Genomic DNA, 13,647 nt, shown 5'->3' on the forward strand with positions numbered 1-13,647 from the left:
GACCTAGTACAGGAGTTCAGTCCAACAGCTCCCACAAAGAACAAATTTCCTTTGTGTCAAACCCAGGCCCTTGTACCTGTGAGGTAAACATAATTCCCCTGAGCGACATTCCCAGCCCGGTCATCTGTAGAGTTGACTTAACAATTGTATTTATCCTGAGGCAATGTGATGATGGTAAGCACTGTGTTGGTGTGAGAGGCTACATCTGACTTGGTCTTTATGTGTGTGTGTGTGTGTGTGTGTGTGTGTGTGACATGGTCTCACTATGTACGGTAGGCTGGTGTCAAATCAAATTCACTGTTAGCCCAAGTTGGCCTCACACTGGGGTTCCCTCCACTCCTGCCCTGTCCCACCCACTGCTGGGATGGCTGGCATTACAGGTATGGTGAGGACAGGCATGCCTGGCATACAGTTCCTGGTTCCTAACAGAGATTCTAAAATGCTTGGAATTTCTCGAGTGGGTGTTTGTTTGTTTTGACACAAGGTCTTGCTATGCAGACCAGGCTGCCTCAGTCTTACAGCTGCTCTCCTGTGTCTAGCTCTTGAGTGCTGGGTTCGCAGGGATGCAGAACCATAGTGGTAGCTTAGTTGATATTTCTCCAGGCAGTACTAGGGATTGAACCCAGGGCCCTGTGAATGCTAGGCAAGTACTCTACCACTAAGCTGTGTACCCAATCTTCTCTCTACTCTGTTTTGAAACTAGGTTTCCTTAAGTTGCTCAGGCTGGCCTTGAACTAACTCTGTAGTCTGGGTAGCTTTTGAATTTGCCAATCTCCTCTTACCTTAGCCTTCGTAATACCTGGAATTCTAGGCCTATACCACCAGTCCCTGCAAATGGTTTGTTTGTTTGATTCATTGATTGATTGAATTTTGGCTTTAGTTTTGGTTTGATTTTTCCAGAATTTATACATTTTAGATATTTAGGTGTTCCTTTTGAATTGTGCTCCTTTTGTGGTTGCTGCTTCTGGGGATGAAAGCTAGGGCCTTGAGCATGTTAACTACACATCTCACAACAAAACTATCTATTGTGTGACTGTTTCCTCAGAGATTAAGCCTTCCAACCAAGGGGAGGGGGACCTCATTAAGACACAGGGTGTTTACAGGGAGGTGAAATAAGAGGATGTTCTAAGCAGAGGTGAAACATCTTCCATCCTGCAAGGAAACTTATTAAGCTCAGGAAGTAAATAGCTCAAGATAGCTTCCAGAAGTTCCTGAAACTGATCAGATTCACTAGGCCCCACCCTCCCCAAGTGCATGTATATGTATGCACTCTCAGAGACACTCTCTCAGACCAACTGAGCTACCTGCAAAGGACACTCTCTAATCAATGATTCTCAGCATTCCCAATGCTGTGGCCTTTTAGTATAGTCCCTTAAGTTGTGGTGACTCCCAACCATAAAATCATTTCATTGCTACTTCATATCTGTAACTTTGCTACTTATGAATTGTAATGTAAATATCTGATATGCAGAATATCTGATGTGTGACCCCCATGAAAAGGTCTTTTGACCCCCAAAGGGATCTCGACCCACAGGTTGAGCACCACTGCACCTACTGAGTTGCCTGCAGGCTGTGTAGTGTGCTCCTGGTAAGCTGTCACCCATGGATGGGTGGGCTTTTGTGATGCAGCTGTCTTTGAGTCATTTCTGCTCCTGTAAGTAACCCCTTCTCCTGTAAATAACCTCTACAGAATTCATTGGCTTCCCAAGTTGGACTTTGGTGGTATCCGTACTTCCGTCTGTTGTCAGTTCCCTATTTGAGGTATGTAGACTTTTGCTCATGTCTTTCCAGGAATAGTGTCACTCAACTGGTGTCCAGCCTAGGGTTCTTTCATTCATTTCTATGTCTTTCAGACTATCTTTGTTGTTATTGTTTTTAAGACAGGGTTTCTCTGTGTGGTCCTGACTGTCCTGGAACTCACTCTGTAGACGAGGCTGGCCTCAAACTCAGGGATCCACCTGCCTCTGCCTCCCAAATGCTGGAATTAAAGGTGTGTGCCACCACCACCTGGCTACTTCAGACTGTCTTAATGTCCAACAAATAATCATAGAAACTTCTTTTATATGATCAGCAAAGCATTACTGAGGCTATCATCATGCATTCAAACAATATTGATTAAGCATCTACAGTGTGCCAGATACTTCAGTAGGCACTGAGGACACAGCAATGAATCAAAGAATGTCGAGTTTCATGCAGCTGATATTACAGAGGAGAGAGAGACAGCATGCGAACAACCGACTAGACATGCACGACCTAGCAGAAGAAGAGACAAATGGAATAAAATCAAGCAGGGTAAGGGATGGCGAAGATGGGGAAGGCCTGTCTGGAAAAGTGCCCTCCAGCTGAGTTCTGAAGAAATGCAGGAGCAGGCTGGACAGGTCTAGGGGGACAGAGCGTTGCCCCCAGAAGGAACAGCTAGTTCGGGAGACATGGTGTGTTCAAGGAAGAGTGGGGGTCAGTGTGGATGGATGGCGCAAGACAGAGAGAAGCAGGAAGAGCAAGGAGAGAAGCGAGAACTGGTCACGGTGACTTTGGGGACACATACAGATAAGGAAAAGACTTTAGACTCTGTTCTGCATGAGAAGAGAGGACTAGAAAGGTGGAGAAAGAGGGATGTATGTATGGTGAGGGAGAGAGAGAGGGAGGGAGAAGGGAGGGAGGGAGGGAGAGAGAGAACAGTATTAGGGACTGAACTACATCCCAGGGCATCCTCCATTCTAGGCAGGTCCTCTACCGCCAAGCTATGCCCCCAGCCCTGTTTCTCTTCAGACAAGTTTTCTCTATGATCGATTTTACTGTGCAGCTCAGGCTGGCCTCCTACTCAGGACTCTTCTGCTCCATTTCTACTGTTAAAGTTATGTTCGTGTGGGGGAGGGATGTGTGTTCCAGAGCGTGTGCGCATGGAGGTCAGAGAAGAACCTTCGGAAGCAGGTTCTCTGTTTACTCCCGGTTTGTTCTGGGTGGTGAGCACGTCTACCCACTGAGCCATTTCCTGGCTCCACTCCAACCTCTGCAGTGATGGAATTACATTCATGTACCACCGCCACTCTGCGCTCGGAAGTAGACTTAAATTGACCCTCTCTTGGGGAACCAACAGGAGGGGAAGAAGTGGGACTCACAGGAGACAGTCAGGAAAGCCGAACAACAGTCCATCTGAGGAACGAGAGTCTTAGACACAGAAGGGGCTGAAAGTGGTCAAGAGAGATTGGAACCTAGCCAGGCAGGCATCTCTGTGAGTTCAAGACCAACCTACTTCTACAGAGAGTACCAGGACAACCAAGGCTACAGAAAGACTCTCTCTCTCTCTCTCTCTCTCTCTCTCTCTCTCTCTCTCTCTCTCTCTCTCTCTCACACACACACACACACACACACACACACACAGAAGGAGGAGGAGGAGGACAGGAGGAGGGGGAGAGAGACAGGGAGGGAGGGAAGGAGGGAGGGAGGGAGGGACAGAGAGAAGGAGGGAGGGAGAGAAGGAACCAAGATGTTTGTAGTGAAAGTGGAGCTCAATGACACCATGATATAAATATTTGGTCTTGTTCCCATTTCCTGGCATAGACTCTAAAATCCTTGGAGTCTCTGAAATAAGTGTCTTTTTGTATGCTAATGAGTTGAATGAGGGTAGACAGCTCCTCGAGGGGACTGGTTAGAGGAAAGACCAGGACAAGGATTAGTGGGCTGGAACTTTATGTCCTAGCCACTGATCTCCTGGGAAGTGACAGGAAGGTTAACTTAATAGCCAATGATTGATCAATCATGCCGACATAACCATGCCATTATAAAACCCAAAAGGGCCGGTTTGTCAAGCTTCCCAGTAGTTGAGCACATAGGACATAGCGCTTTGCCCTTCCCTGATACCGTCCGCTGCATCTTTTCATCAAATCAGCCAGTGTCAGTCAATGTTTTCCTGAGGTCTCTGAGCAGCTCCAGCAAATCGATCAAACCCCAGTTGGGAACTCAGATTTACAGCCCGTTGTCAGAAGCACACCTGGGACTTGGGTTGGCACCCAAACTAGGTGGGAGCCAGGCATGGCTGCACCTGCCTTTAATCCCAGCCTTTGGAAGGTGGCGGTAGGAGGGAGCAGGAGGAGTTCAGGGCTAGCCTGGGTTACATGCAAACAAACAAGGAAACAAACAAACAAATAAACAAAGAAGAACATCTCCCTAAGGCCAGTTGGTGTAGTGTATTTTATAATTCCAGCATCAGAGGGGCTGTGGCAGGAGGATCATGAGTTCCAGGCCAGCCTGGCTAATACAGGAAGGCTGTCTGTCTTCCCCACTTCTTCCACACTCATTCAAAACAAGAAAAAAAATGGTGGGGGGGTGAGTTCTGGGGAACAAATCAAGTTTGGCTCTTGTCTTAGTTAAGGTTTCTATTGCCGTAAAGAGACACGATGACCATGGCAACTCTTTTTTTTTTTTTTTTTTTTTTAATGCATATAGTGTTCTGCCTGCATGTGTCCCTGCAGGTCAGAAGAGGGCACCAGATCTTGTTTTAGATCATTTGTGATCTACCATGTGCTTGCTGGGAATGGAACTCAGGACCTCTGGAAGAGCAGCCAGTGCTCTTAACCTCTGAGCCGTCTCTCCAGCCCCGACCATGGCAACTCTTATGAAGGAAAACATTTAATTGAGGCTGGCTCACAGTTTCAGAGGTTTAGTCCATTATCATCATGGTGTGCAGGCAGACATGGTGCTGAAGGAGGAGCTGAGAGTCCTACATCTTGATCCGCAGGCAACAGGAAGTGAACTGAGTACCACTCTGAGTGTACTTGAGCAAAGGGGACCTCAAAGCCCACCCCCACAGTGACACACTTCCTCCAACAAGGCCACATCTTCTACAACAAAGCCACACCTCCTAACGGTGCCACTCCCTTTGGGGGTTGCATTTTCATTAAAACCACCACGGCTCTCCACTCTGCTAGGTGAGTGAAAACAGAAACATGGTCACTGCCTTCATGGATTTGATGGTCTAGTAGGAGAACAGTTACTCAGTGGAGACAAGGACAAGGATGACTATACTTAGAAATTGTGATAAATGCTTTAAAGGAAAAGCGGAGGCGGGGGGGGGGGCGGTGTAGAGAAAAAAATGGAGCAAAAGGCCATCAGTTTCCCTGGTGGCCCCAAAAAGAGCCTCAGGAAGTAATGGGTAATATGACTGAAAAGACAAATCGGCCGTAGGCAGGCTGTGGGCTTCCAAAGCTTCCCCTGCCCCTGGGCAGGAAGAGCATGGAGCCTTACCCAGAAGAGCCATGTTTGAGGGAGCCGAGGGGACAAAGCAAAGGCAGAGTAAGCGTGGCTGTGAGGAAACCCGGAAGAAGATGCTTCCTCTCCACAGCCTCGTGAGGTCATGGAGGAAGGGCCTTTTCTGGAGGATGGAGATCGTGCGCCCATAGGAAACTGATTTTCCTTCAGGTCTGGGAAGTCTGTGACCTGTTCTAGGTCCCTGGGCTTTTCTCCACAGACAGGAAAGAGACCCAGCGGAGGGCAGACACCCTTCTTCCCAACCTCAGTGCAAGCAGATTCCTCCCTCGAGTCCCTGAAGGAGAAGCAGCTGGAGGCCAGAGAGGCTTCAAGGTGGTGGGACAGAGGACGAGGATGTGAGCCACCTTGGTGGGTGGGGTTAGGGTTCTGTGGTGTTCATTGTGACTGTCAATTTGATCACAATGGGGGATGGGTTTGGTGGGGGTGGGGTGGGAGGATGTGGGTGGGTGGGGGGTTCAGTCAGACCCCAGCTAAAGCTGCTGAGCCTCGGTTCCTCAGTGCTCTCATCCCCCTTTCACTGGAAACATGGCCTCTGGCAGGACTCTCTCTGGCGGTGGGGTCAAAGCATTCCATGACATGAAGGTATGTAAGTCGTCAGTGCCAGAGAAAGTGACATTCAGGGAGCCAGTGCCCTTCTGCTTGAGAGAGGACAAGAAAAACACCGTCCTGCAGGAGGGCAAGGGGATCCTGGCAGATATGGGGCAAATGTAGACGACCACCACCTTTGTCAAGATGCTGCCAGACCAGGGCTGCTGCAATGCTTTCTGTGAAACAATCAAGCAAGAAGGGGAGCCTGGTGTTCCTCTGGGCGCTGAGAAGCACCCTTAAGAGCCATGGTGTCGTCTATGCCAGTTCCACAGATGGCATCAGGAAGAAGCTGACAGAAATCAAGCATGAATGGCCAGCAGACTGCAGCGTGGAGGTCAAGGATGGCTGGACCATGGCAGAAAAACTAGGTGACAGCACCATCATCTCCCTGGAAGACAAACCTCTGTGAGCCACCTCTACCCCCCCCCTCCACCCCTGCCTGGAACATCTGGCAGCTCCAGACCTGCTCTTGGGTGTTGCAGGTTGTCCTTTTTCTTATAGGTGACATCCCAGAACGGGGAGGGCAATCCCTTCACCCCAGTTGCCAGCCCCCCACCCCACCCCACTGTTCGTTCCTGACAGTTCTGGCTTTTCCCAAATAACTGCTTTTGATCTTTTGGTTCCTCATATGTTGAAGCAAACCAAGCACCCTCCACCACACACACACCAAGTACCCAGTCTGGGGGAAGCCTGTATTTTTTTTTTAACGACACCCCATCTCTCTATCTGCCCCTCTCCATCTCACGCTGCTAACTTCTAGCTAAAATAGCGACTCTTTGCTGATCTGTTTAGTTCTGTGTGTAAGTAGAATGTTGTGGAAACAACCTCTTTCCTCACTAGCTGGCTGCCCGCCTCTCTCTCTCTCTCTCTCTCTCTCTCTCTCTCTCTCTCTCTCTCTCAGATTTATTTATCATTATACAATGTTCTGCCTGCATGTATGTCTGCAGGCCAGAAGAGGGCGCCAGACCTCATTACAGATGGCTGTGAGCCACCATGTGGTTGCTGGGAATTGAACTCAGGACCTCTGGAAGAACAGTCAGTGTTCTTAACCTCTGAGCCATCTCTCCAGCCCCTGCCCTTTTCTCTTGGTCATGGCTGCTCATGGAAGCAAGACCAATAAGGGACACTTGGGTCACAGTACCTGGAGCGATCAAGCTGTACTTACTTGTAAATTTCATTTCTACTGGCTAGCTTTCATGGTGCTGGAATGTCCCATGCTCATTGCCAGAGGACAAAAGAAATCATTGATCTTACCTAGTTGTGAACCCTAAAAACTACAATGACTAGCCTGACAAGGTATGCCTACTGTTGTAATAGTGGCATAAATGTTACATGAGCAACCATTCGCTTTCTGATTGGATCTAAGACCCACTCCATGAAGTGGTACTATTATCTGGCTTAAACAACAACAACAACAACAACAACAACAAAGCAGGGCTTCTCTGTATATCCCTGGCTGTCCTGGAACTCACTATGTAGACCAGGCTAGCTTCAAACTCAAGAGATCTACTTGCCTGTGCCTCCCAAGTAATGGGAATAAAGGTACATGCCACCACACCTGGCTTTACCTGGCATTGTTAAAGGGGCCAAGAGACTGGCTAGATTGGTCATAGGCCCCAGGGGAGAACCCAATACTATTATTCTGCTAAATGTATATAGTATTAAAATGACTCCTGCTGACATATTGCGATACCCATAGAACAGAGCCTCTCTCAACCCTCACCAGAGAAGCTTTTCCTTACAGTAGAGGGCAATGAACATAGAGACCCTCACTGGTCAATGTGTAGAGAATAGAGACTGTGCAGAGTCCTAAAAGGAACATACATATTACATCACTTCCCCCAAGGGTCAGGGATCTTCAAGGAAGAGGTAGCAGAAAGATTATTAGAACCATAGGTGGAAGATGACCTCAAGGAAACAGTGTTTTCTGATCACAGTATATTGCACAGTTGCACATATGACTTACAGCAGTTGTGACAGCATGCCCAAGACCCTACCTACACAGGCTGAAGCCAGAGAAACCACCAGCACGGAGGAGGTGGGCTGGGCATGAATCCCACATGAAGAGCTATTGGCATTTGATAATCCCTGGGAGGGAGAGAATCAGTTTTCTTTAATGATATGACCCTGGTAGGTCAATCACATCCAGCCAGGGTGGGCCCACATTTAAGATTAGTTGGCCAACACAAATTGGACTTGATGGGAGTAAAAAGAAGAAAACTCAAATTAGGTTGGGCAGGTGTCAGGTCCCGAAGAAACCTGGGACAAGTCTCACTCAGTACTTGTGGCTCCTCTGAGCACATCTCACCCTGCCCCTACCCTAAACCTCTCCAGTCCAGGGGCGGGAGGGGGGGGCTTCCCTACCCCTGCTCTTGATTCCTATATAACCCATATATAATTCCTATGTACTTCCGGCTTTGCTCTCTGGGTTTCCTGGCTTGCTCTTGGTTCTCACGGTTCCCATGTGCTCTTTTGGTCCTCTTGGCTCCTTTTCCTCTCTACTTCTCTTCCTCTCCTGCTCTCCCCTCCCCCCCTCTCATGGCCCATTCTATTCTGCTGGCCATGTTCAGTCTGGACCCTTCCTGATGCCTCTGGCTGTTCTCGCCCTCATATCAACAGTAAACCCTTCTCCTCAACCATACTTAGGAGCAGCCATGTTCTCATAGTCATTCAGTAGGGATGGGAAAGTGGAGAGGGTAGTTCTGGGAGGAGTTGAGGGTGGTGGTGGTGTATATGCTCAATATTCTCAAAGAATGAATAAATATATTGTTTTTATAAAAGAGACAATGAAGCCGGGTGGTGGTGGTGCATGCCTTTAATCCCAGCACTCGGGAGGCAGAGCCAGGCAGATCTCTGTGAGTTCAAGGCCAGCCTGGTCTACAGAGTGAGATCCAGGAAAGGCGCAAAGCTACACAGAGAAACCCTGTCTCAAAAAACAAAACAAAACAAAATACAATAAAAAGGCTAATAAAAACCACGCAAGGCATTATTAATGAAGCACAACTTTGGGTTTGTCTGCGAGGGTGTACCCAGACAGCATTAACTGAGGGGAGAAGACTCATCCTGAATGAGTCCTGTCCTGAAAAAGGAGGAAAGGAGAAGCCAGCCGCGTCCTGGCGTGCCATTTTCTTGGCTTTCCTGGTCCACGGACCTGTGAGCAAGCAGCCATACCTTCTCTGCGTCCTGAACTGTGTGCCAGAATACACCCTCCTCCCTCAAGTTCTGCTTCTCTCCTATTTGGTCACAGCAATAAGTGACTCATAAGTGCAAAGTTACATACACAGGGTTTCATTGATCAGTCGCCACTATTAGGAGCTGTTGCTCAGTCACGGAAACTTAAGGGCTGAGTGTGTGTGTGTGTGTGTGTGTGTGTGTGTGTGTGTGTGTGTGTGTACAAGTGTTTGCATGCGCTGGTGTAGGAGGTTCGTCCTCCTTTGGGGATTGCCTCTGCTTTACACAGGGTGGAGCCTCAGCTATATGCTGCCCTGCACTTTGGTGTTGAGGGTGGGCAGCCATAAAGCCTGGTGTCCGTGCCCCAGAGCTGAGGCTCCCCCAGGTCTCACATCAGGGAGAGTCCTGAGTCAACACTAAGTGAGAGAGCTGGATGTTTGGCTCAGGGTTAGAGGCCTCACCTACCACGTGAGGCCTTGTATTTCTCCACACATATACCACAACAAATAAACCAATAAAAACACTTGGGAGGTTGGCACAGGAGGATCATGATACCTAGGCTAACCTGCTCTATGTATAATGATTTTTGTTTTTTGTTTTTCGAGACAGGGTTTCTCTGTGTAGTTTTGGTGCCTGTCCTGGATCTCGCTCTGTAGACCAGGCTGGCCTCCAACTTGCAGAGATCCACCTGGCTCTGCCTCCCCCAAGTGCTGCAATTAAAGGCGTGCGCCACCATCCACCCTGCTAATGATTTTTTTAAAAAGGCTGTTCAGTAGGTTATGCAACTACTTCCTGGGAATTGAAACATCCCCTTCTAGAGAGAAAAAGAAGAGTCAGACCCTGTGGTGGTTTGAAAGAAAATGAGCCCCAACGGGAGTGGCACAATGGGAGGTGTGGTCTTGCTGGAGTAGGTGTGGCCTTTTCAGAGGAAGTGTTTCACTGTGGGGGCGGGCTTTGAGGTCTCGTATAAGCTCAAGCGACTCCCAGTGTCTCAGACCACTTCCTGTTGCCTGCAAGTCAAGACGTAGGATGCTCGGCTACTTCTCCAGCACCATGTCTGCCCGCTCGTCACCATGTCCCACTATGATAATAATGGACTAAACCTCTGAAACGGTAAGCCACCCCAATGAAATGTTTTCCTTTGTAAGAGTCGCCATGGTCATGGTGTTTCTTCACAGCAATAGAAACCCTAACTAAGACGGATCCAGAAAGTTCACAAAACACACAGGCTGCAGAAGCTCAGAAAATTCTAAGACTTGTGAAGCCATTCCTTGAAAACAAAAAAATGTAAGTCGTACATAAATGCTAGGTCTCTCCGTTACGATTTCCATTGCTATCATGAAACATCGTGGCCAAAGCAATTTGGGGAAGGAAGGGCTGGTTTCAGCTCCCACTGCCAGCTCACTGTCCATCGGTGAGGAAGTCAGGGCAGGAACCCGGAGACAGGAACTGACGCGGAAGCCATGGAGGAATGCTGCTCCCCACAGCTTGTTCAGCCCGCTTTCTAATACCACGTGGGACTACTGCCCAAGGGGGGCACCCCCACCGCAATGGACTGAGCCATCAATCAATTAAGAAAATTCCCCACGGGCTTGCCTATCGGCCAGTCTCCCAAGGCATTTTCTCACCTGTTTTCTCTTCTCAGACAACCGTAGCCGGTGTTGAGTCCGCAGGAACCAACCAGCACCGGGAAGTTGGTCAAGGAACTCTAGGTAGACGGCTTTCATGAGTTATCACCCACACTGGGGTAGGCTTTTTGACGATAAAGCGGCCCATGCTTCTCCAAGAAGCTCCTTGCTTCACTAAGTTCGACTTGGAATGAACCCATCAGTGCCTTATCTGGGGTGAATGGAGATTTTTCGGTTTTCTAGGAAAAGTCACACAACAGAGGAGAAAGCTGTAGGCTTTATCTCAGACGTGAAGTTGGAGAGAGAACACAAGACGCCTAGAGTGTCTGAAGGTGTCCTGGGACGCTGGCCCAGGGTGGGGCCGGGAAGAGTGAGGAGTGGATTTCTCTTTTCCAGGTGTATGTGGAGAGCCTAGGTGGAAACAAACCTAAAAATCTTGTCTGTCACTAAATCCACCACAGATTTGAATTGAACCAGTGCAGAAGAGCCTAGAGTTTAAAGCAGCGGTCCCCTCTCGATCCTGAGACTGACCCTTGGAATTGATCCTGCTTTTCATTCTTCTCTGCTCTTTGTTGAAACAGCCACTAAAGGGATCCAGATACCTGTCTGTCTTAGTTACATTTCTACTGCTGTGACGAGGCGCCATGACCAAAAGCAACTTGGGGAGGAAGAAGGTTAATTTGATTTACACTTCCACACCACTGTTCATCATTGAAAGAAGTCAGGACAGGAACCCAAAAGGGGCAGGGTTCTGGAGCCAGGAGCTGATGCAGAGGCCGTGGAGGGGAGTTGCCTACTGGCTTGCTCCTCATGGCTTTCTCCACCTGCTTTCTTATAGAACCCAGGACCGCCAGCCCAAGAATGGCAGCACTTGCAATGGGCTGTGTTCTCCCACGTCAATCACTAATTAAGAAAATGTCCTACAGGCTTGCCTACAGTCCCATCTTATGGAGGCCTTTTCTCAATTGAGGTGCCCTCCTCTCAGATGACTTTAGCTGGTATCAAGTTGACATAAAACTAGCCAGGACACTGTTTAGTGGTTTGGTGGTTTGTTTTCAAATCCAGCTTTCATGTCTCATCCCCCCCACCAGGCTACACCTCTCTGAGAGCTGGGGTTCCCTCCATAATGTGCGGACCAATTTTCTCTGAGTCACTACACTTGTTTGTCGACACCATAGCCCAACCAGGAGTGCAGAAACCCCTCACGCTTGGGGCTCAGACAAACACCTCCATTATCCCGCGGTCCAAGTTGGTTGGCAGCCTGGGAGCTTGGATTTTTCAATTTGGTGTGAAAATCCACATCCATGTGGAATCTGTTATCACTTCTCTCCCCAGCCTGGGCATTGCAACGGGAAGGAGGTTGGCGTGTTTGCTGGAGTCTAGAGGTCGGCATTGCGTTTTTGCTCCAGGCTGATTTGGCTGTGTCTGTGTCCAGGAGGTGAGGCTTTTTGTTGATTTTGTTTTGCCGTGCTGAGCCTGGACACTGAGCTACACCGCCAGCCCTACATTAAGCTGGAGGGACCGAGGGGAAGGCTTGGATGCCCATATTTGGGCAGCCGCTGAGCAGACTCGGGGCCCTTCCACCCCCTCGTCCCAGCTGGTTATGTCAGTGGTCATCCAGGAGTGACCCACGCTGGGAGGCTGTTCAGAATGTGGAGCATTAGCTGCCTCCTCACTGGGCCTTACAGTGTCAGGTTTCACTTAGGAAGGAGGCAAGCCGGAAGGCGGGCTATTCCCGAGGTCCTTATCTGCTCTGCCCATCAATGCTCTCCTTCTGACTCCTTGCAGATCCCAAGGAAGGAGGGACAGAGACAGTGGGGTGGGGGCCACCTTGCCTTCCAGTATGTGCCAGGATCTGGTCATATGTCATCGTCACAGCAATGTCATGTGGCTGGGGACTTCAGCCCCTACTTGGAGATAAAGACACTAAGCTCCCCTAGTCAGGAAGAATTTGGCCTAAAGGTTGTTTGTTTGGTAGAGAACAGATTTGCTGTTTAAACTCAAACATAGTGACATCAGTCTCCCAGCAACCCTTGCAACTTGTGTGTGTGTCTGGGACTGTGCTTGTACATGTGTGTAGCTGTGTGCACATGTGTGTATGTGCGTGCACATACATCCACGGCTATAAGTATGTGTGTGTGTATGTGTTATAGTGGTTGTATGCACATATGACGTGTGCTTATGGCTGTGTGTGCATGTCTTGAGCATAGACTGCGTGTGTGTGTGTGTGTGTGTGTGTGTGTGTGTGTATAGCAACTCCCCACTTGGCAAGGCTGTCTTTTCTATTCCTGTAGCTCCTCTTGGGGTATGTTCTCAACTCACTGTACAAAGTCCTTTTGATGACTGGGCTCCTTGAAGTGGACACAGTGAGAGCCCTGTTCCCCTTTTCCCCCACCCCCTGCCCCAAGCTCTGGGCCTCAGCTTAGAGAGCTAAATGGCCCATGGCTGCCAAAGTGGCCCGGGGCCTCACAGGTGAGTACTGGCATGCTCCAGACAGCAAACACCAGAACAGGGCACTGACTTCATCTCCAAGATAAAAGAGTGCCTATGGACGTACATAAGGAGGCACACACACACAGACCCTGCAAGGACACCACATTATCAGAAGAGGGAGAGAATGGCTGCCTCCATAGACCTACCGCTTCTGGTCACAGACTTAGAACAGGAAGCGAGCCAGATGCAGGCAGAGCCATCCCCTACCGTATGCTTCTCAAGGGGCTGCCCACCATAATCTCAGTCTGAGACTCAAGTCCCAGTACATCCACAGCAACAGCATGGTGCTGGCCATCCCATGCCTCATTCAAGGGTGCTGGTCAAAGCAATAGCAGAGCCGTATGTGTGTGTGTGTGTGTGTGTGTGTGTGTGTGTGTGTGTGTGTGTGCATACTATGGCCACTGAGCACGCAGCTGTTTCCAGTGGGCTGTGGGAGAAGAGAAACCATGGGATTCGGAGAGAGATGCGGATTGAGAAAGCATATAAAAAGATGGCTAGA

General features: G+C 49.2%; 1 long non-coding RNA gene across 1 annotated transcript; it reads left to right on the top strand.

Moving 5' to 3' along the window:
- The first annotated feature begins 5,717 nt into the window (after positions 1-5,717).
- Positions 5,718-7,413, top strand: LOC143269053 (uncharacterized). Its single transcript, XR_013045375.1, has 2 exons — positions 5,718-5,850; positions 6,121-7,413. It is a non-coding gene; the product is annotated as an uncharacterized LOC143269053 (long non-coding RNA).
- Positions 7,414-13,647: the final 6,234 nt, after the last annotated feature.

Source organism: Peromyscus maniculatus, chromosome 17 (assembly GCF_049852395.1).
Source record: "Peromyscus maniculatus bairdii isolate BWxNUB_F1_BW_parent chromosome 17, HU_Pman_BW_mat_3.1, whole genome shotgun sequence".
NCBI classification, from domain to species: Eukaryota; Metazoa; Chordata; class Mammalia; order Rodentia; family Cricetidae; genus Peromyscus; species Peromyscus maniculatus.